Source organism: Triturus cristatus, chromosome 6 (genome assembly GCF_964204655.1).
Source record: "Triturus cristatus chromosome 6, aTriCri1.1, whole genome shotgun sequence".
NCBI lineage: Eukaryota > Metazoa > Chordata > Amphibia > Caudata > Salamandridae > Triturus > Triturus cristatus.
Genome location: NC_140589.1, coordinates 1,213,535,577 through 1,213,562,625, shown reverse-complemented (window position 1 = coordinate 1,213,562,625; position 27,049 = coordinate 1,213,535,577). Strand labels below are relative to the sequence as shown.

Here is a 27,049-nt window from a genome sequence, read left to right as displayed (position 1 = left end):
GATCAGCAGCCAAAGAGGCACGGGTCAAAGCAATGATTTCAGCTACCTGTGCGGAGTGTACTCCTTCTAGACAAGCAACTTCAACCACTCCAGTGATGGTACATACAGCAAACGCTGCTCTCAATCGACCAACATCATCTCTTAAACATGAACCGTCCACAAAGAAAATTTCATCAGCGTCAAGGAGCGGTTCATCAACAATGTCCGGTCTTGGTTTGGTGCATAGTTCAGTCACGTCGAGACAATCATGATCCTCACAATCTTCATCATCCACATTTGGAATAGGCATCAATGTTGCCGGATTTAAAACAGAACACCTCTTCAATGTTACATTTTCTGCAGCGAGTATAACTTGCTCATAACGTGTCAACCTGTTATTTGTGAAGTGCTGTGCTTTAGTCCTGGTCATCAACAGTTCAACAGAATGTGGCACATAAACGGTAAGTGGATGTCCCATTACAATGCTCTCACATCTTTCAATACTGACACCTGTTGCAGCAACGGATTTAAGACATCCGGGCAACGCAGAAGCTACTGGATCTAAAGTAGCTGAAAAGTAGGCAACTGGTCTACGGACACCTCCATGATTCTGAGTCAAGACTGACAATGCACAACCTTCTCTCTCGCAACAGAACAGTGTGAATGCCTTGTTGTAATCTGGCATTCCCAAAGCTTTAGCGCAACACAGGGCTTCTCTCAGCATCAAAAATGACCTCAAGTAGTCCTCGTCCCATGGTACCGGATCACTCACATCCTTGTGCATCAGCTGTTGCAAAGGCTTTGCTTCAAAGGAGAAGTTGGGAATCCATTGGCGACAGTAGCCAACCATCCCCAGAAACATTTTGACTTCTCTTTGAGTGGTGGGCACAGGCATGTTCATAATTGCCTCAATACGATCTGGTGACACCTTTCTCTTGCCCTTCTCAATTCTGTGACCCAAATACTGCACTTCACTCAGACAGTACTGCAACGTGCTCGGAGGCACCTTGTGTCCATTCTCTGCCAAATGATTCAGTAAGGCAATGGTATCGATCCTGCAGGCGTCCTCAATTTCTGAAGCAATGAGCAGGTCATCAATGTAGTGCACCAGAACGGAGTTCTGCGGCAACACAAGACTTTCAAGGTTCTTCTTCAAGATCTGATTAAAGATCGATGGACTCTCTGTGTACCCCTGTGGGATCCGACACCACGTTATCACACGGTTCTCCAGACGGAAAGCAAAAAGAAATTGGCTTTCCTCATGGAGTGGGATCGAAAAGAATGCTTGATACAAGTCAATCACTGTAAACCACTCAGCTTCACATGGGATCTGAAACAGGATCACAGATGGATTCGGTACCACCGGACAACATGGAACAACTATATCATTGATTTTTCGCAGGTCTTGCACAATCCTGAATTTCCCACTCGGTTTCTGTAGTCCCATGATAGGTGAATTACATGGGCTACCCATGATCTCTTTCAGAATTCCCTGCTTGATCATAGACTCAATTACAGGTTTGATCCCTGCAATTGTCTCAGGTGATAAATTGTACTGGGGCGTCCTAGGAAATTCTACATTCGGCTTGACCTGTATCTTCACTGGATCTACACCTTTGACCAATCCGATCTCTTCTCCACTGAGGTCCCGCACGTCAATTGACACAGAGTCCCTCAAATCAAGTGGAAGCTCCTCCACTGTCAGCGCCGGGTACATTTCTATACACACACGCTGATGTGCAACCTTAAAGGTCGCATCATCATCTTTTGTCTGTACTTCAACTCCCTTCGGTGTGCAATAGATGGTGCAATTCAGCTTGCACAACAGATCTCTTCCCAACAGGCAAACTGGACTCGAGTCGCACACCACGAACTGATGTCGATCTCGGAACGTTCCTATTCTCAGAGGAATTGGCTCTGTCAATGGGCTGGTCAATTTCTTATTTGCTACGCCAACAGCTTGGATTGATTGTCCCGAGAGGGGTAGGTTAGGGACTACTGCTGATCTTACAGTAGACCGGATAGCACCAGTGTCAACCAGAAAGGTGGTAGGGTGACCATCAATGTCTGCTTCTACAAATGGTCCCCTCTGGTCTATCTCCAAGACTGCTCCAAGCGTGCAGTCTTCCTCCCCCCTCAGGCACCGGCATGCCAACGGATCTAGACCAAACTCCTCACACCGTTCGAACAAGGGCATCTGTTGCTAAATTCGAACTCCTTGCTGAACATTTTGGACCCTAGGTGGCTGAGGAACTTGCACATGCGGACTATTAGTCCCCCCTTTCACCATCCTAGGTCTAGTCACAGTGGGAACCATGTCAGGTACAGGTACCTGAACTATCTCTACTTCCTGCTGCACCTGATTCATCGGGTTCAAAGGACACTTGCGTTTCCAGTGTCTGATCTGGTGACAAAGATGACACGCAGTAGTCTTTTTCAATGTCGCCACATCCATCCCTGTCTTGGGATCAACTGACTTCGGTCTTCCCTGACCTTGGACATTCTGATTCCCTCCTTGGTTATTTCCCTGCTTCATCCCAAACGTTCCTCCACTAGGCTGTCCCTGAGCCGTTTGCATCTGAACAAGCATCAATTTGTCCTTCAACTTCCTGTGCTTCGACTCTATCTCATCACTACAGTACCTGGCATACCGCAAAATCTCATCCACCGGCTTATTCTACCAATAAATCAAATGCTGCTGTATCATGAGACTAACCTTTGGTCTCAATCCCAATACGAACTTCGAAACAAACTGTCCCATGTCTTTCGTATCCACGACATCTAATCCACTGTACTGCTTAAAAGCCTGCAAGAGTTTTCATAAAACTCATGTACTGTCTCCTTCGGCTGATGCACTGTTCGATCTATTTTGACCCAATCAATATCCTGGGGTGAAATTTTCGACTTCAACCACGTAATCACCTGTTCAAACTTCTTCATGACTATGGGCGATGGACCATTCATGACAGGATCCCTGTCAGGCTCTGAAGCTGGCCACTCAACAGCAATCTTACACACCGACCATAAATCACTCGGAACCACAATGTCAAACAATGTGTTCAAGTCAATCCACAACACCTTTGAGATTTTGACAAACCGATCAACCTGCTTGTACCACTCGACAGGCCGTTCCCTCAAGCGGAGAAAATTGTTCGTGAATGCAGCCAAATCACCCCTACTCCAAGGCACATGCACATATCCTCCATTCTGTACCTCTCGTAAAGGGAAATTTCCTACATCCATCATCCCCCCACCCGGAGGTGGCGTCTCTCCTATCGTCCTTCTAGAACTCTTCTTCTTGGACCACCTTTCTTCCCACTTGTCAAGCATGATCCATGCACACATTGCTACAATCAAATCTTTGATATGGGTCCTCAATCCCATGACCCTCTTCTCTTCCAATTCTTGGTCGCTATACTGCAATCTATGGCTTCCCTGCAATGATTTTGTTTTAGACAGGTCCACATCATACTTCTTAGCCAAATCTGACAACTTCTCATGCGCAGTTCTTGCCTTGCGAGTCACGTCCTTCGCTACAAAAATGTATTTGTCTTGCTCGTACATGTACGTTCTTTCAAGAGGCAAATTTCCCCTTATTATCTCATCTACTTCTGCTTTCAACGTTACAAAATCTAACATTCTTCCTTTCAGGGCTCCCTTCAATATTTCTCGACAAGGTGCTCCATTCCGTTCATCATAATCGCATTCCTGTTCCTGAGCTCTACTCTCTTCCGACATGGTCATAGGAACAGAACGATTCACTACAGTACCTCATTCACTGCCTACCGTTCTCTCACTCTGATTCTGATTTCTCACTGGCGGTGCCCACATCCGCAAGTCTGATCTTGACTCGGCCAAAGACCTCGGCCTCACTGATCTTGCCTCCCCCTGTCCTCAGGAGGAGTCTGCTGTAGCTGGCAAAGGCGTACTCCATTCTACAGGTTTTGGAGTCTGCTCCATTCCACTCACAGACCCATTTCCCTCGGCTATGCTCCTCGCTCCTACAACTGACTGCACTGAACTCCCAGCCTTCTCTTGATCTGGGTCGTAAACTGAAACGATAGGTCCAATTTAACTGGTACCTTTAGAGCATCCTGTAACCTCACACTTCTCCCAACCTCAGTATTTGCTACAGATTGATTTTTCATGCCCTCAGTTCCTGTCGAGATTTTCCCTTCTACTCTACCCTCCGACTGAGGCTGTAATCCACTAGTCCCTTCTGCTGGGGCTGATTTCCCTTCATAGGAATCTGGATTGTATGGAGGTGGCCTCTCAGACAACAACCTCTCTAGCAAGCTGTCATCTGTATCACTGTCATCATCATCTGCACTCTTTACCTTCGAGCCATCAGACTTTACCAATAATGGATACAACCTGTCTCCCTCTATTGTTTGCACTCTCCAACTTTTCTCTTCTGCATCCCACCTCGCATCCTGAAATGCCTTAATAGACTTCTTCACCCTTTCCTGACTTCGATCTCTTTTCCTATCATGCGCTGCTCTAATCCATGCATGCAATGCCTCAAACTGAGTTGGTCTCGGCAAAGGTCGTAATGCCGTCATCACAGATTTCAACTGGTACAACACTTCCAACTTGAAGGAACCATATCGCGGGAAAGCCAATTCTCCCTCACTTTGGGTCATTTTATGCCAATTTTCAAGCCAAATTATGGTGTGCAACCCCACATTTCTTGCCATATAATGTGCCGGAGTATCCTCGGGAGGGGCTTCTTCTCCCCCTCGAGTAACCTCATGTTTATCACCTCTACATAATTCTTGGAAAACCTTAAAACATTTCATGATGCACAGATTTTCACTTGCGCACAATGTTTTCGTTCACTTCTTGATGTCAAATCAACCAATAGCAGCGCGACTCACACCAACCGACCTATTGCAGCTCGGCACCTTCTGACGTCACTTTTCCTCCACTCGCAGCAGTTCCCCTCCTTCACAATTCACGTCTCACCCTTGCATTCGTCCCATTCACATGCTGAAATAACCGTTTGTCTCAAACAAGTTACTTCTCTGACTGTCCGTCCACAGTCTCTCGAAATTGTCGACCTCGACTGGCAACTGTCTATCCGCGAACGACCGGACAATCGCCTCTGATAGGTTACAAACACTCAAATTCCATGTACAACAACCCACGACCAGCATTGGTTCCTCACACACTCACACATTCGCACCCCCTATCTGGATCCGGGTAATCGATGACGTCTCACGATCCCCTTTCGGTGGTCAACAAAATCTACCTCAGGTGTCTTCTACACCACAATCACTTAAGCTACTCTTAGAGCGTAAGATTTTCCCGGGCTGCGCGTGCTCACAGCCTGATCTCACAATCACTCAACTCTCACTCCAACTCCGCAAGACATCACACAACAAATCAACACCGCAATCTACAAACATCTCACCCTATTCATACTCACTCCTCCACGAACTGCCTCTTTCTGCCGCACTGCTACTCCCCATCAATCGCCGTCGTCTGCTGCTTTCCATCCGATGAGTCACCATCACTTGACTTCTATGGGCCTCTGGAATCTCTTATCCTGATCTAGAACTCCCCTCACTATCAGAGATAACCATCCTATTCTGCTACTAACTGATGGGGCCGGATTCTTGCCTACCAGATTATCTCCAAGAATCCTCTCAGGTCGCCAGGATCTTTTTATCTGCTAAATAGTGTAGAGGGGAGGAAATATAATTATTAAAACATACTCGCCGAAATTAGATCTCATTTGGAAAAGACCACTGTCTCCGAATCTAAAATTTGTGGGATTTTATTACAACCAGAAATAACTGCACATACAAACACCTTAGTACAAGGTGAAGAAGATAAATGGGCACTAATACAAATTCAAGCCTACGTAGGATTCTCATTCGACTCAAAACAAAAAGAATCACTGACTCTAAAAGCATCAAAAAAGCAAAGGTTGAGCCAATGTCCAAATTAGGAATCATTAGTCTAAAAGGGAAGAAAACGTTAGTCTATCCCTACTCTATCTCTAAGGTGGCATCCCTACTTAGCATTCCCCTTCCCAGGCAAGAGAACAAAAAGGTGTCAGAAGTGAAGACTTCCTAAGAAGTGCTCTCACTTAGTCAGAGCTCGTTCTAAGATGGTCTTTCTAGCTTCCCGTCTAAACCTCAACTGCTCAACCCTTGGGGCACTGTCCCTAATACAAAATCCCAAAAACGTAGGACACGCCCTTAGGCACACCTCTTCAGCCAGGTCTTCTTCCAGTACTTTTCCATCAGGATTTGTCTTCCATCCAACGATGGTTAGCTTGACCTTGGGTCCCAGGCACCTTCTCCACTGAAAGTATCATCCTCACATTCCAACGTTCTCCCCTGTTGGCTCTCATACCATCCTAACTCCTAAAACAAAGACCTAGTCTCACTAATGAGCTAAATGCCCTTGCACCTGCAACAGAAACATGGGAACGAAAAACATTTCACTTTTCTAAGATTTTCCATCTCCCTGCAGCCCAAAGCCTTTACCAAGGGAAATCATTTTCGGCCAACAACATTAAGCTAACATAAGAAAATGATCAGTCCTTTCTCTTCAAGCGTATATGCGATCAGGCCTTTACACTGTTAAACACTCCTAAATCACATTCTAAGCATTAATTCATCACTGGTATACGTAAATAAGCAAACTTGCACGTGTAACTTTAACATGGCACACGTTTAAACTAACACATTGTACTACGTAAAAATCAAACATTATGCACTTACAAACCTACTTTCACGATAATCTGCAACATTACTCTTCACGAAAAGCATTATTACATTTCTAAGCACACCTATGTAAAACGATTCTAATGATACATTTCTATGGCACACTTAAACTACATCGATTAATATGCGGGTGCTGACTAACGGTGAATATAATGCACCCCTACAAATTTCAGAATAACGTGACGCTCTATCACCCCCAACCATTGTTGTAGGACTTTTGTCGTACCGAGCTGGCGTTTTGCATAGGGGTGTGTGATCTATCCAGTTTGACATCGAACCAAGGATATTGTACCCAATCTACCAGAACAGTGGACACATGTTTTAGAAAGGTGCCTTGCTCTGAATTGGGGACAGATGTACTTCCCATTATCACAGGTGCACCATCTAGGGTACCATGTACCAGGACGTACCTTCTGTATGTATCAGTCCTTGTTTCTAAAGTTGCAAGGATGATCCCCGCACGGATAGAAAAGATTGGAAAACTTCAACAGTGTACCATTGAGAACCGGAAATGATGTGCAGAAGGGAAACACAAACCAATGAATGAAGAATGCAAATTCTGTTTCAGTAGTCAGGCACCATAAACTAGGAGGTCCTGCTCATTTCTACACATGAAAAAAAATAGAATTGAGTTGCAAGGTTAAAGGGGAGAGGAGATGGCCTAACGGCTAGGGCAGTCGACCTCGAATCTGGGGAATTGGGTTCGAGTCTCTGCAATGACGCTGAACATCCTGTGATTCTAGGCAAATCACTTAATCTCCCCTTGCCTAACAAAATAGAAATGAATGTGTCCTCATGTAATGCAACTGGTGCTATGTAAAGCGCTCTGGTACCCGATTCGGGTCAAGTTTGCGCTATATAAAACTCTGTAAAATAAAAAAAAATCATCTACACCAGAGATGCGTGTCATTTTTAGGGATCCCAAATCGAAATATTTTCTGTTTGAAGGAGACAAAAAGGGTAATGTAGGTTATTTCAAGGAAATAAACATTAGCATGTGGTTAAGGAATGGTATCCACAGTATGCACCAATCCCTTAAGCCTTGTCATTTAAAAGGGCCATCTAATTAATAATGTAAGAATGAATGTATTTCAGCCAAAACACCACAACACTAGTCTATAACCTCATTATGATACCCATTGCGCACTACCCAGCTTCAAGGAGGTTGTGCGACTCTCTGTATTTCCAATTCCTATGTTAGGATCTAATATGAATTAGGAAATCGAAGAAGAAATTGTGCCACACAGTGTTGCTCTGCTCTAAATTTGTGAACTTAGGTGTCATAAAGAGTATCTGAAGATACTTAAAAAATATATATATGTTGACTCTAAAACTGTGCATGGCTTCCAAGACACAGAGGTATGAACTAGGGGAAATGGCTTGGGTCACCACATTGCTTGAGAAGCAATTGTGTCCTAACTGGATCATGAACCCGCTATTAACTGGGTGTACCACATGCATGCTAGTCTACCCGAAGGGAAGAGGCAGGGGGTTGCTTTCAATGATGCATCAGATGCAGCTGCACTTGGGCTCAGGGGTTAGAGGGGCCCACTGAACCCCAATTATGAAGCAATTCTGTTTTATTGAATTTCAAAACTGAATGCAACAAAAATATAGGAAGAGGGAAAACTAGAGTGCAGTCCAGCGTCTACAACCCTCAGGCCAATACAAATGGTATTATATGCATCAGTCAAGAAAAAAGGAAAAATTATCAGATTAACAGATAACCAACTCCCCTAAACCCTCCCCCTAGCACTCCTATGCCTAAAGAATCCACCTGCCTCTCCCCCATGGATGCATGCAGAGTGCCCTTAACAGCTTGTCTCTTGTGTGGTCCCTCCACTCCCTGCATTGATTCTCATGCGCAAGGGAGTCCCAATTGTGGGCAGTAAATGGAGCAATTTTAAATACGTGGGGAATGTTTACTCATTACATTCGATTGATAAGAGGGTTAATGTAATGGACTCACAATTTGCAGTATGCGTTTGGCTCCGACATCGCATTGAGTGGTAAGTGTCCCATTCCTAAGAGGTGCTACAGTTTGTGTATGTGTACAAACCCTTTTGGTGCCCCAGAGGGAGAGAATGGCTTGTTGAGCCACCCCCAACGCTAAAGCGATTTAGGAGCCTGAGCCCACCTTTTCAATTCATCGAATGTTGGACTTCCTTTTTTTTTTTTTTTTTTTTTTTTTTTTTAAATCTTTTTATTAAATATTTTAACATTTATGTACAAGGCACAGTGCGCTATTGCAAAAGAGAGAAAAAGCAACAGTGAGATATCCGGTTAACAATAAATACAAACAAGGCAAAGGAAAATTTTCATTCGTTAATTGCCATAAACAGTATCACCCACTCTAACAGGATACAAACTGTACAACACATATTGCCAGACCTATTTAATTTGTTAAACTAAATTAGAAATTCCCTTCTTTCCATCTAGTGATGGGATCCCATATTACCCTACCCAATTTCCTCCCATTTTTACCTTTCCTAGCATATATCTCTTTCTCCAGGTGATACACAAAAAGCAGTTTAGCAAGCCATTGATAATATGTAGGCGGTAGAGGGTCTAGCCATGCAGTGGCTAAACACAATCTAAGGACTGCTACCGCTACAAACAAGAACTCCCCCCCTGACTGCATCCCTCCTTCCTCCTCATTTATACCTAACAGAATAATTGGGGGAGTTAACGAAAAGTTATTTATTCCTAGTACAGTCCTTATGAAATTCCCAATGTCCTTCTTTAGCGAGTGCAAATGAGGGCATGTAGCAAACACATGTTCTAAATCTGCCTCATCACTTCCACATCTGAAGCAATTTGTTCCTACAGTTCCTCCCCATTGAGCTATTTTAAATGGGGTATAGTACAGATGATACAGCGTTTTGTAATGCTGTGCCTGCAATGATGCAGAACACAGAAGTCTATGCCCCTCTTCCAGGGATAACTCAAAACAATCCTGACTAACACTCAGACTATCCTTCCATTTATCACTCCATTTCACTAAGTCATCCTGCTTTCCTTTCATTAATTCAGAGTAAAATCGTTTAATCGTGCACTCTTTCCCTATCCGTATCAGTTCCATTACCGAATCCTTATCAAACCCCAAAGATCCACCCACTTTACTCATCAAGAAACTCCTGATTTGCAAAAACTTAAAGAAGTGATTATTTTGCAAATTGTACCTTTTCTGGATTTCTAAGAATTGGCAAACACTTGAGTCCCCCATAACGTCCCCTATGCTCTTCACCCCCTTACCTGCCCACTCTGTAAACACCGAATCCGCAAAGATCTCTTCAGGTATATTAGGGTTATCTTTAAGTCTGGTGTAGCGGTTAAACCTCCCCAAGCCTGCCCTTTTCCGAAATGCTTTCCAGACTGCAAATGCTGCCATGAGAGTCTTAAATTTTGTTCGCTTGTAGTAGCTGGCCTCCGTGAATTTTAAAAACACATTTTCTACCTCCATGCCCAAAACCAATCCAAATATTGCAACCGTACCTAAATCGCTACCCCCTTCAGCCTCCGCACCCCCCACCAACCCTAGCATATTTTGGAGCGTTGCAGCCCAATAATACAATTTCAAGTCGGGCACTGCCCACCCTCCCCTTTCCTTTGGCAATGTCATGAATCTAAGTGCCCTTCGTGTCTTCCCTTTTCCCCAAACAAATCTATTAAGCATGTGTTCTATCTTTTTGAACCACCTAGCGTCAAACAGCAAGGGGATTGCCCTGAATAAATATAAGAATTTAGGGAGAATTAGCATTTTGATTATATTTGTCCTCCCCACTAAACTCAAATGCAAATTCTCCAATCTGTCCAGATCTTTTTCTACTTTTCCCATTAATGGAGCAATATTCCTTTCCACTAAGGAATCTAAATCAGCCGATATTGAGATTCCTAAATATGTTCCTGAGCAAGTAACACGATTATCAGTACAGACAGCAAAACTATTTTTAATTATTTGTGTTTTTCCCATGTTCAACCTATACCCCGATATATACCCAAATTTTGTGGCCTCGATTTCAATTTGGTTAATGGACTCCGTTGGTGTTGGTGTGACCACTGCCACATCGTCAGCATAAGCTAACACTTTACATTGCCCAATTAAAGTAGGGAGAGCGCTGACCAGCCCACATGCCTCGACTCTCCGTATAAATGGATCCATGTAAATTTGCAAACAACAATGGCGAGCAAGGACACCCCTGCCTTGTTCCGCGACTTATTTGGAATTGCCTAGTACACCCTGTATTAACCCGAACGGAGGCAACAGGATTCAGATACAAGGCCTTAATTGATTTGATAAATCCCTGCTTTACACCGGACCTTTCCAAAGCCCCCCATAAATAGCCCCAGGAGACCCGATCGAATGCTTTTTCCGCATCCAAAAGCATAACAGCCATCGGGTCTCCTGCAACTTCCGTCGCATCAAATAGCGTGATCACCTTACGAATATGATGAGTTGTCCCCCTTCCTGGAATGAAACCATGTTGCATTCTACTCACAATGTTCGCAATCACTCCTGCTAGTCTTGTTGCCAATGCCTTAGAAAATACTTTAGCGTCGGAGTTCATTAAAGTAATTGGTCTGTAAGACCCAGGCTCCTCCGGAGGTTTCCCTTTCTTAAGTATTAACACGATCACCGCACCCCCCCATGATGCAGGGATTGAGGATCCTGCTTGCGCCTGTTGCATTGTGTTTGTAATAACCTCCTTCAATGCCCCCCAAAAAACCCGATAAAACTCCACCGGGATTTGATCCGGTCCTGCTGCCTTGCCCGCCGGCAAATTCCAGACTGCCTCTTTTATTTCTTCTAATTGCAATGTCCCCTCTAAGGACTCTGAGGCTTCCTCCTCCAACGCTGCCCCAGGCATCCCTTCAAAATACTCATTAAAAGCCCGTTTATCAAAATCCCCGAGATCTTCAGTATATAGCTTCTCATAAAAACTCCTGAATACGTCCCTAATTTCCTCTGAATCCGTATGTAGCCTGCCCGTAGTATCCCTTATCTCCTTTATCGTTCCCACAGCCTCTTGTTGTCTTGCCCGAACAGCAAGATGCCTGCCTACGGCTTCACTACACTCATAACACTTCTCCCTTTTTGATGTGAGCAATTCTGCCGCTTTGATAGCCACTTCCCTTTCAGCCTCCCCTTTAACCTTGAGTAGCTCATACCATGCATTGTCAATTTGAGTACCATTCAAGAGACAACCTTCTAGTTCTGCCTCTGCCACAATCACCTTTCTCCTTGCCTCCTCACCCCTAGAGCGTTCTTGCTTCTGTTTATAGGAGCTGAAACTCGCTGTCTCGCCTCGGATTCCTGCCTTAAAGGCATCCCAGACCACGCCCTCTGCCGCACTACCTCTATTAATCAGGAAGAAATCTTTAATCCACCTAGTCATGTGCCCTACATAGCCCTCATCTTTTAACAATCCCCTTTCGAACGTCCAATTGGTGCGCTGTCTCTCATTTGATTTGCTTAAAATAGTGAGTATTAATGGGTTGTGATCGCTAAATAGCCTTGGTAATTTACCTATCTGTACATTCGACACATCTGAACTAGGGATCAAAAAATAATCCAACCTGACACACACTTGATGTGGGGCTGAGTAATATGTGTACCCCTTGTCAGCCACCCGTTTAGTCCCCCAAACGTCAATTAGGGCATTATTTACAATTAAGTTTTCCAATGCCCGGCTCACTAATGTTGGACTTCCGATGGTTCTTCTTAGCAGAATTAATGGGTAGAGGGAAGAAAAGGACACGAGTCACTTGAAATACAGTGTACAGCTTCACAAGAACCCAAATCAACAACCAATTGAAGGTTAGTCAGTTTATTAGAAATTCAAAAATAGTTGGACATACAAAAATCTTAGCATGAGGGTATAGAAGTACAAAAAAACAGAATGAAGCCGAACCTCCTAAAAAGGTTCATGCAGTGAAGCATGAAAAGAACGATAAGTTCTATGACGATTATGCATGAGGTGAGAAACTAAAAGTTCAAGTCTCCTTTCATCAGCACTTCTTCTGCATACAGCATATCGGCGCATATCATCAACAAATTGCGATAATTATCGCAAAGCGCTGTTAGCGTGAATATTTTTATCACCGGCGAAGTCCTGTTTTTATTGCCGCAGTAGCAACGTATTACCAACGCGCCACTACCCGGCGATAGCTAGCAGTTCCGGCGCCAATGGATGGCGATAAAATCTTAGCGCCGGCAATAAAAAAACACACACTAACGCGAGAAAAGTCGCGATGGGCCAATTATCGCCAAAATCAGCCCGATAATTGCCAACAGCCCTGCATTTTGCATGCTGCAAGCGGGAAAATGCCCTATAAAAGGCCTCCAAGCAGGGCAACAAAAAAAATAGAAAAACACAGAAGAGAGCAGGAGAGACATGGAGGAAGCTGGGACAAGTGTGGAGCCAACAACAAACCCCTCAGCCAGCCAGGAGGAGCAGAGAGAGAGCCAGGGAAAGGCCAAGAGGAGGAGGAGCACCAGGTTCAGCCACCAAGAAAATCAGGTCCTGTATGGCCTGGTGGCTGAACATCAGCAAGAGTTGTTCATAAAGAGCACAGTGCCATTGTCAAGGAAAAAAGAAATATGGGAGGACATCACAGCCAAGGTCAATGCTGTGGGAGAGAGCAAGAGGAGGACAGTGGACGAGGTAAAGAAGCGCTGGAATGACAGCAAGAAGAACACCAAAGAGAAGATAGCAGCCAACCGGAAGGCAGCTATGGCGACTGGAGGTGGTAGTCCTGGGCCCCTGCTGGAGCTGGATGAGCAGGAGGAAATGTTGGCGCAAGTCATCACTGAGGAAACGGTGGTTGGAGTGCCGGGTCGGGACACTGCTGAATGTGAGCAGACACAACCACAGGGTGAGTACAAACTATGGAGTAGGTGGACGGGGGTGGATGGGCACAATGGCACACATGTGCAATAAATAGCATTGCATACCCACAATTACTTTGGTTCAGGTCCCAGATAGCCCTGTGCATGGTGGCATGGACACACATCACCTGCTCCAACATAAACATTGCCAGACACACATTGCCAGACACACTGACATTGAAATGTGCACTGAAAATTCAGAAAAACACCGTCCAGGTACAACATCAGACCACAAAATAAGTGCTACATCACATAGCAAAATGCCACATCACATAGAGACGCAGCATGCTGCCAAAATGCACCCCTTGCACCATCACAACCCATATCCAAATCATCTTCACAAGGCCGCAACTCCCATGTGCCAAAATTAGTATGCAGTGTGAATGTGACTGATCACGTGCACGAGTAAGCATGCCAACAACAAGACCAGCACACCTGCAAAATAGCACGTGTCTGACTCGTGTGTAAGGATGTGCGTGGCTATCAAGGGTGACTTGGAGGGCCACACACAACCTTGCACTCGAGTCAGACACATGTGCAATGTTGCAGGTGTGCTGAGCTTGTTGCTGGCATGCTTTCTCATGCCTGTGATCAGTCACATTCACACTGCATACTCATTTTTGCACATGGGAGATGCAGCCTTGTGAAGATGATTTGGATATGTGTGGTGATGAGGCAAGGGGGACATTGTGACAACCTCATGCATTTTCTACGAAAATGCCCCCTTGCCTGTACATGCTATGCAGTACTGCGTACAGCAAGATGAGAAAGTAAGGAGTGAGTCTGCATACCGACAACACATGCAATGTCACAACCAAAATACGGATTTAGTTGTGTGCCCTCCATTGCAAAATGCGATGCAGGGTGCACCATGAAATCCATTCGGTCATCAAAAGTCTACTTACCTGCATTCACACATATCCCTGTCCATACTACCCACCACCCTCCCCCTCCCCACGCCAACGCCTGGCATGTACTATTTCCTCTTGGAAATTAAAAACTCATTAGGTCTGAGAAAGCTAGATCTTGAAATCTACCAATAGCACCAACCTAGTCCCTCTCCCCTCACTATGATGTACAAGTGTCCGAGCATAGGATCCTTGGCTCGTTACTATGACATTTCTCCTCTACTACCTTTAAGATGAAGAACCATGTAATAAGGGGAATAACAACCAATATTCAACACAGGCCATATAAACAAACATCATTATCACAAATAAATCCATCCTAAAGTCAATTTCACCCTCCCTCAAGGCATGTCACAATCCATGTTACTCTGTACTCTTTGATATCCATTAGCAGTGTGTAATCTGTGGTATCCAGAAGGTAAACACTAAAAACCCAATATACAGGCTGCTGCTTTAGATTCACCCTTCATGCATGTCTACAATGGTGTCGAATGATTACATCTACTTGCTATAAAGGCTCTACCCTGGTACCAGCTCACCTGGCTCAGGGTTGACATCGCTCTCACTGTCCTGGTCTACCAATATTCCAAATAAATGTTCCCATGCCTTAGCCGCCTGAAGTGATCCCTTGCTCACTGTACCCTTGACCAGTAGTAGCCTAACTATCCCATCACACTCTGCCCATTTGGTGAACTCTCACTTCCATTGATCTAAACTCGTGGCCCCACTCGCCTTCCAGTGCATCGTAATTTCCCTCATGGCCACTAATAATCCCCTATCCATAAACTTGCTGCGATCCCATTTTGAGCTGTGTGTGGGAAGCAATGCAGTCTATAAGCCCCCAACGCCAGATCTACCTCCCTGTCCGTAACCACCTTCAATAGTGCCATCACTACGGTCTAATAAGTAGCCCATAGTGGTCACCCCCAAATCATGTGAGGGAAGTTTGTCCCCTCTCACCGAACCCTTGGGCATTGGTATGAGTCATTGTTGAAACATGCATTGACTCTTTGCCGGTGTGAGGTAAGGCGATGTAAAACATTAAAAAGAAGCCATTGAAAGCGGGCGTGCCTGGTGCTCCTCCACGCTTACTTTACAATCTCAGCCCAAGACCTTTCCGGTATCTCACTCCCTACATCTACCTCCCATTTCAATTAAGTATGCCCAAAGGGGGCAGCTTCTCAAGAGTCATGCGCATGTACAGGCATGTGACGTAGGAGATGATGTTGAGGTTGTGCAGTCGGGTAACGTGTGCGAGCAGTGACATGTACATGTTGAACAATGTCGGGTGAGGGATGAGACCTGGGGTAAGCCGCAGATGATTTATGTGGATTTGGAGCAGGAAGGGTGGGGGCGGACGCCCTGGGTTTTGCAGGAGAGGAAGGAGGTGGTCCAGTCATGAGGCTTGTCTCTGATCTTTGTGTTGTGTATGCGTGTGCGTAGTGTGCGGTGTAAGACAGTGTTGAAGGCGAATTACAGGTCCTGGACGATGAGTGCCGCTGTTTCTCTGTTGTCCATCTGGGCCATTATGTCATTGGTGGTGGAGATGAGGGCAGTTTTGCTGCAGGAGTTGCCGCAGAAGCATGAATGGGATGGATCCAAGATGCTGTTTCCATAGAGGTAGTGGGTCAGTTGTCTGTTGACGGTCTTCGCAATGACTTTTCACAGGAATGGTAGCAGGGAGATGGGACGGATGTTCATGAGGTCCTTGGGGTCAGTCTTGTGTTTGTGGAGTAAGGGGTTGATCTCGGCGTGCTTCCAGCTCTATGTGAATGTTGAATTTTCGAAGGAGATGTTGATGGTTTTCTGGATCTGGGGTGCAATGGTGGTGCTGGCTTTTTAGCAGATGTGGTGTGGGCATGTGTCTGACGTTGATCCGGAGTGGATGGTGTTCATGATTTTGTGTTTGTGTCGTTTATGTTGGTCCAGGAGAGCAGGGGGTTGGTGCGGATGGTGTCCGTGGGGATGGAGGTCTCAGTGCTATTCGTGGCGGTCATGATGTTGGAGCTTTCGTGGATGTCTGCACTCTTGCGATGGACGAAAGTGTCAAGGGAGTTGCACAGGTCTTGCAAAGGTGGGATGTTGTTGGTGTTGGAGCTGGTGTTGGAGAGTTCATTCACTATGTTGAAGAGCACTTTGCTGTTGTGTGCGTTGTTGGCTATGCGGTCTTTGAAGGAGGCCCTATTGCGGATCTGATGAGGTGATGGTGTCTGCGGGTGGCGTCTTTGTGTGTTGCGTAGCTGTCCAGTGTCTGTTCACGGTGCCATTTCTTCACTAGCTTATGGCAGGTCTACATTGAGATTTGGTGGTCTGCATTGAACCAGCTGGCTTACTTGCTGGTGTGTCTGTTGGAGTGTGTCTTAATCTGGGCGAGGGTGTTGGCGCAGTCACCGATCCTTTGTCTGAGGTTCTGGGCGGTGGAGTCAGTGTTGGTGGGTGTGCTCTGGGCGAGGCTGGTGGTTAGCTAGGCTTCTGTGACTTTGCTCCAGCAGCACCGGTGGATCTGTTGGGTGTGGTGGTGCGTGGTGTCTTTCTGGAAGGTGAAGTTGATGCATCAATGGTTGTTCCAGTGGAGGTTGGTTGTGTGGTTGGAGTAGACGTGGGAGCTTGCGGAGAATATGTGGTCAAGCGTGTGGCTGGCGGAGTGGGTGGGTGTTGTGACGAGTTGTCTGAGTCCGAGGTTGGCCTGGTTGTCGATCAGGGTGGTGGAGCTGGTGCCGTTGTTGTACACGAGGTGGAAGTTTAGGTCAACGTGAAAGATTTAGTCTGTGGCTGTGAGGGCGTGTGTACTGACAAAGTCGGCGATAGAGTCGCTGAACTGTGTTTGGGGTCTGGAGGCTCTGTAGACGAGGGTTCCTCTGAGGGTGGTCTTGGGATCGGTGTGGATCTGGAAGTGCAGGTGTTCGGCGTTGCTGAGGATGTCGTCGGTGTTGGTCGAGACTCTGAGAGTGTTCCTGTTGACAATGGCAATTCCTACTCCTACTCCATTGGTGCGGTCCCTGTGGTTGACCTTGTAGCTGCACAGGATTGCTATGGCGAGGTAGTGTTCCGAGGAGGGGTACATCCAGGTCACCGTCATGAAGGCCATGTCTGGGGAGGTTGAGTCGAGTAGGTCCCAGAGTTCACCGGCGGGTTTGCGTCCGTGGCGGGTGTTGAGGACAATGCATCTGAGGTAGTTGGGTTCCTACCCAGTGGGTGGATTTGCTGATCGCATGCTGGTGACGATGCTGTTCCGGCAGGAGAAGGATCCTTGTGTGCATTTTGGTCTGGGCAGGAAGCAGGTGTGTGATCGTCCTATGTTGAGGGTGTTGAGGGTGCTGGCATCGTAGTGGCAACATGTGTAGTTGCGTTTGCGGGGCCAGGATGTTCCTGGACTTTGCGCGGTCCAGGCGTGGATGGACGCCAGAGGAAGGGGAGGTGGGATGGAGGATCAGCCTGGCGTGTGGGCGGTACGAATGGGCGTGTTGCTGTGCGGTTTAGCAGGGGATACTGAGGCGGGAAGGGTGAGTGGAGACGGGTGGAAAAACACATGTCCGAATACAGGGTAAAAAAGGTAAATAAGCAATACAAGTAAACCAGGCAGAAGGGGGCACAGTGGGCCAAACTAAATTACACTTGCAACGAAGGCACAGATAAAAAAACGGAAGGCAGACAGTGAAAAAGAGGCACAGGGGGTCATATGAGATTACACGGGCCAAATTGCACTGCCCACATTGATCAGATAGCACAATCTAGCAATATACCAACTGTGACCCAAGTCCATGTAGGAAATATGCATGTGTGACAACATGTACAAGTCTGTTGCAGGACACAAGTTGTGTCACCAAGAAGGATAGCAAAGCATAATCTCCTGGCATATCGCCTTACACTGGACGTGTTGGTCAAAGATTGTTGTGATGTAGCACATTGCATGTCACATTTCTAGGTGTTCACAACAGATTCACATCGCTGATGAGACCCAAGGGCACAGGTCTACCATACATACATGGAACTACAAAGTAAGCCACAATGAAGTTGAGTCTACAATAGTTACTAAAGCCAAAGTGCAAAGCGTCAGACATATTGGCCAATGTGCCCACGGATGTCAGTTGAACTGCACTTAGCATATAGTCTGAATCAGTGGCAAGATTACAAGGGTGTCATCACTATGAGCCAATGCTAAAGTTACAGCTGGGATGAGTGGCTATGACACTGTTGGTACAGGGAGCAATGCAGCATGTCACCACTTGTGTGCAGCAGAACTGTGTACCTGCAACCAAACATCATCAGGTACAAAAGCATAACTCAACTGATTGAGGGTGTCACAAAAGCAAGAAACTCGAAGTTAAGTCAGTATACCGAAAAATGCAAATCCAAAAAGACACCTGTGAATGACCTCTATTCTAAAGTCATGACTCAGTCTCATATAACTCATGTGACTCACTAACACTGTTGTGCCATGTGACGTTAACAATGGACACACAAATGACTAACAGCATTCATGGTGTGCAAAGGTCTGTGCAATGGAGATGGACTCCGACCCTGGACCATCTGATATGCATGTTTTTCACGCTCTATGTGTAACTTTGATATACTCACAATGCTATGTCCCTACGTTGAGTTGTAAATGTGCACCAATGTGCAGTACAACTCTGTGCATCACACTTAAGATGTTTGAGGTCACAATAAACTGTCACCAGAGTAGGCCGTAAACCATATTTACAAATCTATCAGACATGCAAGGTCATTGTGCTCACATCCAAGGTATCTGGACTCAATCCATGCTGCTGAGTAACAGGTCAGGACCATAGTTACACATACAATGATTACTCCAGTGATGGTATGAGTTGCATACAATGGAGCAAGCCCCACTACCTTGCATCAGCCATGATATAAGAGCAAGCAGAAATAAAAAATAACAAGATTTATTTCACAGGATAACATTTTAAAAAACCCTACACTAACACTAATCTATTACCCTAACTCTAAACCTAAACTAACTACAAATATTTATCCTAACAAAAACTATCTACCCTAACTATTTTCAAACACACAAAATGAATAAAGACATCAATCCCCCACCCAAAGCTAAATGAAACCTATCCCCAAATCCTATCACATTCAAGAAGTAAAAAAGTCTAACAGGCACATGCATCAAGCACAAAACCGGTCGCAAACGGGCAGATTCTCAGAATCTGCCCCTTTGCGACCGGTATTTTTGCATTTGGGATGCATCATCCCAAATGCAAAAATCGCTATTTAAGGAATCTCAAAATAGCGATTCCTTAAATAGCGATTGCATTTAAGGAATCCCTAATTGAGATTCCTTAAATGCAATGCATTACAGTTTAAAAAATAGCGATTTCGCTATTAGCGTGAGCAAATTACCATGAGGCTGGACCTCATGGTAATTTGCGATAACTTAGAAAAAAGCACTTATTTGCATTTTTCTAAGTTTCATGTTGCCCACACACATGCCCTTGGAGCATGTGTGTATGCAACATTTGTGCAGAGTGAACATACATGGGTGCAATAGGGTGTCATTTTGACACCCTTGCACCATCGAAATTGCGGGAGCAATTTGCGAGTACCTACTGGTACTCTCAAATTGCTCCCGCAATCTCCAATTCATTCCTATGGGCCCGGAGGCCCATAGGAATGAATGGGAAGACATTCCTTAATTGCGACTCGCAATTTGCGAGTCGCAATTAAGGAATTTGTGGGAATCGCTATTTCTTTAGCGATTCCTACATGCATAGGGTTTTGCTATTCCTTAATTGCGATTCCGCTCGTAGGCGAGGATATTGCTTTATTTTTAAAGTTGCTTTTTAACCTTCACCTTCACGGAGCTGCTGGCTGGAACAACCCGAAGGCGCTGAACTGCTTCTGGGGCTCCCTGTGATTCCGGGACTGCGAGGACCAGTGTGCCTTGCTTGACTTCCTGCCCACGCACCTGGCTCCTCTTCCCGGCCCCTCCCTTCACTACTACATTAAGCCTCGCGGCCCCCGCTTCGCGGGAGCCGCTCGTAGGCGAGGATATCGCTTTATTTTTAAAGTTGCTTTTTAACCTTCACCTTCATGGAGCTGCTGGCTGGAACAACCCGAAGGCGCTGAACTGCTTCTGGGGCTCCCTGTGATTCCGGGACTGCGAGGACCAGTGTGCCTTGCTTGACTTCCTGCCCACGCACCTGGCTCCTCTTCCCGGCCCCTCCTCTTCCCTCTATATTAGTCTTGAATTATCCACGCGCTAGCGGGACGCGTGCGGGACGCAGTCCGGGGCGAAGCCCGGGCAAAGGGCGGGCCCGTTTAAGCCCGTTCAAGACCGGACCGGGCCCCCCCTCTTTCGTTCCCTGCGCACATTGAGGCTATCCAATGGCTACACGCAAGAAAATAGTGCCTACACCCCCCATGCTAACAGGTACTCTAGATAATTTTCTCATCAGGGCCAACTCTGTGGTCAATAATGAGCTACACATCTTAGAACAACGACTCTCTGAAGGCATTGAAAACACTAGGAGATCTTCCTTGGGTCTACTAGCAACCGTTAGATCTCCGGAGAACATGAATAACTCTCATATCGCTTTAATGAATAGTATCGATCTAACGATCGACTCGGTTCTCCAGGACATAAGAACTAGTATAACTTCCCGGAGGGATCACCTTTTATGTAATTCCGAGAGCTCTACAGTATCTTTACCAGACCCTGTTGTACCCTGTGAAAGTAAACCAACATCAAGACTAGGTTTGGGTCGACGGGAGGGAGCTGTACCTAAAAGAAAATGCCCTAGAAAAACTAAAAGCGCGAAAAAGGCCAAAATAGATATTATTCCTGAGCTACCAGCAGAGGCATTATCTGAGGTTTCGAGGGGTCCTACTGCAATTTCTACTCCAACAACTATCCCTATTTGTGAACAAACACTCCACTGCCATCCTCCGCTTATTTTTAATGAGGGAGCGGGTGGCTAGAAAGACTCTCTAACTTACATCTTGGTGAACGCCTTTAAGGTCCTTCTTGACCCCATATTGGCTAGATTTGATTCTATCAATGATACACTGAAAGAAATAGAAAAGGCAACAGGGATCATTACCAATTGTTTAATGAACGGTGGTAGGTCTATTTCGAAAATTGATAATGTACCTCAAGCCCAACCTTTTGATCCCCCCTCTCGGACCACTGCTAACTCAGGTTGCCCATTAAAATCTATAGCAGTAAAGGAAACAACTGTTATCGACCAACCTTCACGATCCCTAAACCCACCCCACCCTACTGCTGAATCGCTTTTAACATCACATAAATATCCTTCTCACCTCTTAAAGTCCACGGACAATGCTCCAGAATTGAATCCTGCCAAACTGGGGAATGGTGCCACGGAAAATAATGATATGGGGAAATCAAGTTGGAAAGATGTAGTCAACTTACCCCCTCAGGCGGTTCCCTATGTAATTGTATTGACTGGAGTCCCTAAGTGTACTAACCCTGATTCAGAAACCTATGACTCATTAAAAAACAAAGTTACTAGCTGGCTAAATACCTATAGGCCTCTACCACCACTTGCAACTGCTCGTATTCAGATGGTTAGGAGGATCAGCTGGCTGGGCAATACCACGAAGCATCTTAAGGATGATTGTGTTGTAGGGAATTTCAGCAACCCTAAGATTGTGTCATACATACTCACTTGGAAGGGCAATCATGGACCCACATCCATTCAACCTCTCCCGCTTTCTAACTTTTATCCTCCACCTAATCACCCCACACATCATGAGATTCTCGATGACTGGGTTAGGGTGGGTCCAACTTTTGGTGGTCGAAAGTTCACTAATCCTTGGTATAATAAGCCTGTAGTGTTTGACCTTCCCTGCCATAATAGGTTCAGTCATCTTGAGGAGGTTGATTGACTGCGAGCGGAAATTCCCTCCAATGGAGACAAGTGCGAGTCCCCTTACCAACCACAGACTATGACAGCCCACTTAGACTTGACAGCTAGTAATTCTGCCCCGCCTCTCCCACTGGATCCTGTTCGCACACAGGATGTCCCTCATGGAATCTCTCCAAATACTCATATGTGTGAGTCATCTTGTCAAGCTCAGAGCCCGATAACTCTGACTCATATATCAAGTCATTCTGGTCTAACCGTGATTTCAGATTCTGATGCTACATTTGGTGACCCTCATGAATCCCCCTGTGTCCGCAATTCATTAAAAATTTTATCTTGGAATAATGCGGGCCTTTCTAATAAGCTCGACTGTCCAGTTTGGGGCTCCTTTATAGATCTTCATGATATATGCTATCTACAGGAGACATGGGCTAGGGTCGAGTATCATCGAGTGGGTTTCTCTTCCTTTTTTCTTACCGCTACATGGGGAGGTAGGGGCCGACCTTCCGGTGGCCTGTCAATCTGGGTTGCAAATCATCTGGGCTGCACTGCTATTGTTTTGGACTCAGGGTCGGATGATGTGCAGTGCATAACATTGAAATGGCGCTCTATGACACAACTGGCCCTGATCAACATCTATTCTAGACCGGTTAGTTTATCAGCAGAATCAAGGGCTGTTGAAGTGCTTTCTATTGTGTTGTCGAAAATTCCTGAGGGTACTGTAGTAGTGGTAGCTGGTGACTTTAACTCACATTTTGAACCCCTCGAGGGTCTATTGGATCCTATTAATCAGGAGGAGGACGACCTTTGGGAAATCCCACGTGTGGCTGGTCCCACTGTAAGATCCTGGACCCCATTGGCCGTACAAATTACCTCTTTGGCCCTGCTTCACTCTATTAGAGCATGTAACGGGCGAACAAGATCTGATAACCCGCCGAAACCTACCTTTAATACACATGGTAGAGAGGCTCGACTTGACTACATCTTTGTCCAATGCAAGGATTGGAAGCGAGTTCAGGATTTTGTGGTGCTTTCCAGGCATGAAAGCGACCATAACCCTTTAATCCTGGATTTTGCGCTACCAGGCATGGGTGCGGTTGAACCCTTGTTAAAACTGGACAAAATTAATATTCCTGTCCTCTCTACCAATCGGCGTAGGGTCAAATTGGCAAAACTGGCTAGTAATTCAAAAGAATTATCTAAAGTCTATGCGAGTATTAGCCAAACTCTGGAAGAAATGGCTAACCTCACTGATTATCCATCTATTCCTGACACTAATATAAAAATTGCTGCACTCAATGATGCACTTTTTATTAGTTTATCAAATATTTTGAACCCCTTAGGTCCTACGAAAAAATGGCAACCCAGGAACCATCCTTGGTATAATAGTGCCTGTAGATTGGCAAAGAAAGAACTTATGACTGCACTAAAGGCAAATGCCAGCAGAGAGCTTATTAATCAGAGACGACAGGCCTACCGTTATCTTATTCACCACGCCAAGCTCGAGTGGGCCAATGAGAATTGGGCTTCCCTAACAACTGCTCTGGCGGACCGGGACTCATGTAGATTCTGGCAGATAGTGACTACTGGTACGGTAACACCTGACTCGGCAATCACTCCGAACATTGCTCCAGAAGTTTGGGAGGCACATTTTAGTCTTTTATATATGGGCGATTCTCCCAGCATCGTCCCTCCCTTTGAAGATTTGATCGTAACTGAGACTTCTGAGTTCCATCAGATCATCTTCACTCTTGTGGAGGTGCAGGCTGCCATTTCGGCACTTCCTGCCGGCAAAGCACCTGGTCTTGATAAGGTCCCCGGTGACCTATACAAACATGAACCCAGAGTCTGGGCTCCCTATCTTTTAACTGTTTTTAATGGAATTGCTACGGGTATGAAGATTCCTCACACTTGGCTGGGCGCGGAGGTGGTTCCCATTTATAAAAAGGGGTCGCCTCTCCTCACAGCCAATTATCGCCCTATCAGCCTCATTGACGTAGCTCAAAAACTTTTTGCTAGGCTGATTTTACATCGATTGTTGGACTGGATCGAAGAGTCCGAGATCTTGAGCGACTACCAGGCTGGTTTTAGGAAAAGCGTTTCCACCATTGACCAGATTTTTAGACTGAACATGTTATATTGGAAGACGGCCGTGGTTGAGGGCGGATCTCTTTATACTGTCTTTGTAGATCTGCGTTCAGCTTTTGACTTAGTCCCACGCATCAAGCTATGGGCCGTACTGCGTGATTTGGGAATTCCACCCCCCTTACTGGACATAATAATACGATTACATACTGATAATTTTGCTAAGGTGAGATGTGGGAGAGAGGGTAATTTAACACCTAGCTTCCCTGTAAACAGGGGGGTTCGCCAGGGATGTGTCCTGGCACCTACCCTCTTTTGTTTATATGTAAATGGAGTTATCTCCTACTTAAATGCAGTCCCAAATAGAGACGCGCCAAAGCTAGCTGGAACGGGGATTTCGGCGATTATGTTCGCCGACGACACCCTGTTACTCGCTAAGTCCCCGATGGGCATCCAGCGAGTGCTGGATGGTTTCGTCTCTTTTTGCTGTGAGAGAGGACTGGAAATTAACACCACTAAAACAAAGTACATGATACTGAATCCTCCCAAAAAATCCCGTCCTAATCCTACCATTGGTGGAGTCACCTTGGAAAGAGTCAAAATGTTTGAGTACCTGGGACTGACCGTAAATGAGAACTTTCTTTGGACCGAACATCGGATCAAATCCCAACTAAAATTAACACAAAAAACAGGGGGGATCATTAAACTATGGAACAAATGCCACGTAAAACCTATTGCCCCGCCACTTGAGATATATAAAATGCAGGCAAGAGGAGCAATAATTTACGGAGCTGAGTTATGGGGCCACGATTGTCCACACGAAATTGTGGTCACCGAAAATAAATTTCTCCGGCAACTCTTATCCCTCCCTAGTGGTACTCCTCTTCTCCCCCTCAGGTTAGATTTAGGTATTAGATCAATCAAGGAGGAATTAGGCCTCAAGCCCTTAACTTTTTGGAGGCGCCTCTGGGCAACCCCTGAATTGAATACCTATAGACTTGAATTGTTGGATTTACTAAAATACCATTCCATACAAAAACTTCCGTGGTTAAAATATATAAAGGAAGAATTCCATAGGTTGGGTTGCCCTTTGTTGTGGTCTAGCCCTGTGGACGCCTCAAAAACGATATCACGTAAAGATCTGGTGGGATTGTATTATGAAAGTAACCAGTCGGTTTGGTTAGCCTCTGATAAACTGGGTTCTTTGACCTGTTCATTTCTTTTAACTAAAGATTATTACAAGTTTGAGACTGTGATGAATGACATCTTCCCCGCTAGTCTCCGCAAATTATTCTTTCAATGGAGATATAACTCGCTTCCTATATGAGCTCTTACGAGCAGATGGCACCCTCCATCCATTGAAAATTGTCCTTTTTGCACTGAATATCCGGAAAATGACCTCCATATAATGTTTTTCTGTCCTTTGTATAAAGCTTCTAGGAAAAAGTGGATTGTTCCACTATGTAAAAAATGGGGCTTCAGGAAACATTTGGAGGCGTATCGATTACTAAAAACAGATCTGTCATTTATGACCGTTTTTGCTGTTAGCAAATACCGAGATGCACTATGGAAAATTAGAAGAAGATTCTTGGAACAATGAGTCTATTATGCTAAATATGTCTTCTTTTCTTCTGAATGGTGGAAATTATTTCCAAGGTACTATACTTGCGATCTGTTACAATTAATTACTACTTATTCCAGTGCAATTGTCTTACCACAACGTACTTTTTACATATTTTGTTAAATTTTAATTGTATGTTTGTTTTTCTTTATGCTCTTTTTTGACTCTCTGTAGTCGAAATAAAGATGATTTGATGATGATTCCTTAATAATCGCTATTAAGGAATCGCAAAACCCTATGATGATGCATGTGCCTGTAAATCTACAACTAACTAAGCCTATGCTAAAACTATTCTAACTAATACACACAACAATGAACTAACACAACATAACACAAAAATAGGGACATTGTGGGAAGGGAGAAGAGGGGGATGGGTGAGAACGTGGGGAGTCTTTACTGCAGTCCCAGGTGAGTACGTATCTCATGGAGGTGCCGGTTGAGATACAACAGTTCTCTCCGAATGTCCTTCAGAATGGCATTGTTCTGTGTTACCATCTGCATGAGTTGGGCATGGACCGGATCACTTTGTGCAGGTGCCGGTGCAGGTTGGACTGGCACCTGTGCGGGTGTGGCAGCAGGGGGATTAACCGTGTGGGAGCCCACACTGGCACCTGAGGTCGAGGGGATGGTCTTGCTGCCGGTCAGATCACATTCCGGCAGCGACTTCCAGGTCCTAGCCTTCTTCTCGTCCCGATACCTCCTTGCCATGAGACGATACCCCTTGTGGACCTTCTTCACATGGAGGTACCGGTCCTTGGCACCCTGGAATGTGTGTTGCTACTCAGGTGCCATGTTGTCTGTAAAAATAAACTCAATGTCATTTTTCTGTCCCCTACACTATGTAAACGTCCAACATGATATCTGTATTACAAGTTCAAAACAACATTGGAGGCAACACACCCGCTACACTCTGTTAAGTCAAAGACTGACCTGTTAACCCCAATGTCTAAGCATGATTCAATCACTACATGCTGTGG

General features: G+C 45.4%; 1 pseudogene; it reads right to left on the bottom strand.

The window, feature by feature from the left end:
• LOC146821186 (uncharacterized) overlaps positions 1 to 10,179 on the bottom strand; it is a 171,622-nt pseudogene extending 161,443 nt beyond the window's left edge.
• Positions 10,180 to 27,049: the final 16,870 nt, after the last annotated feature.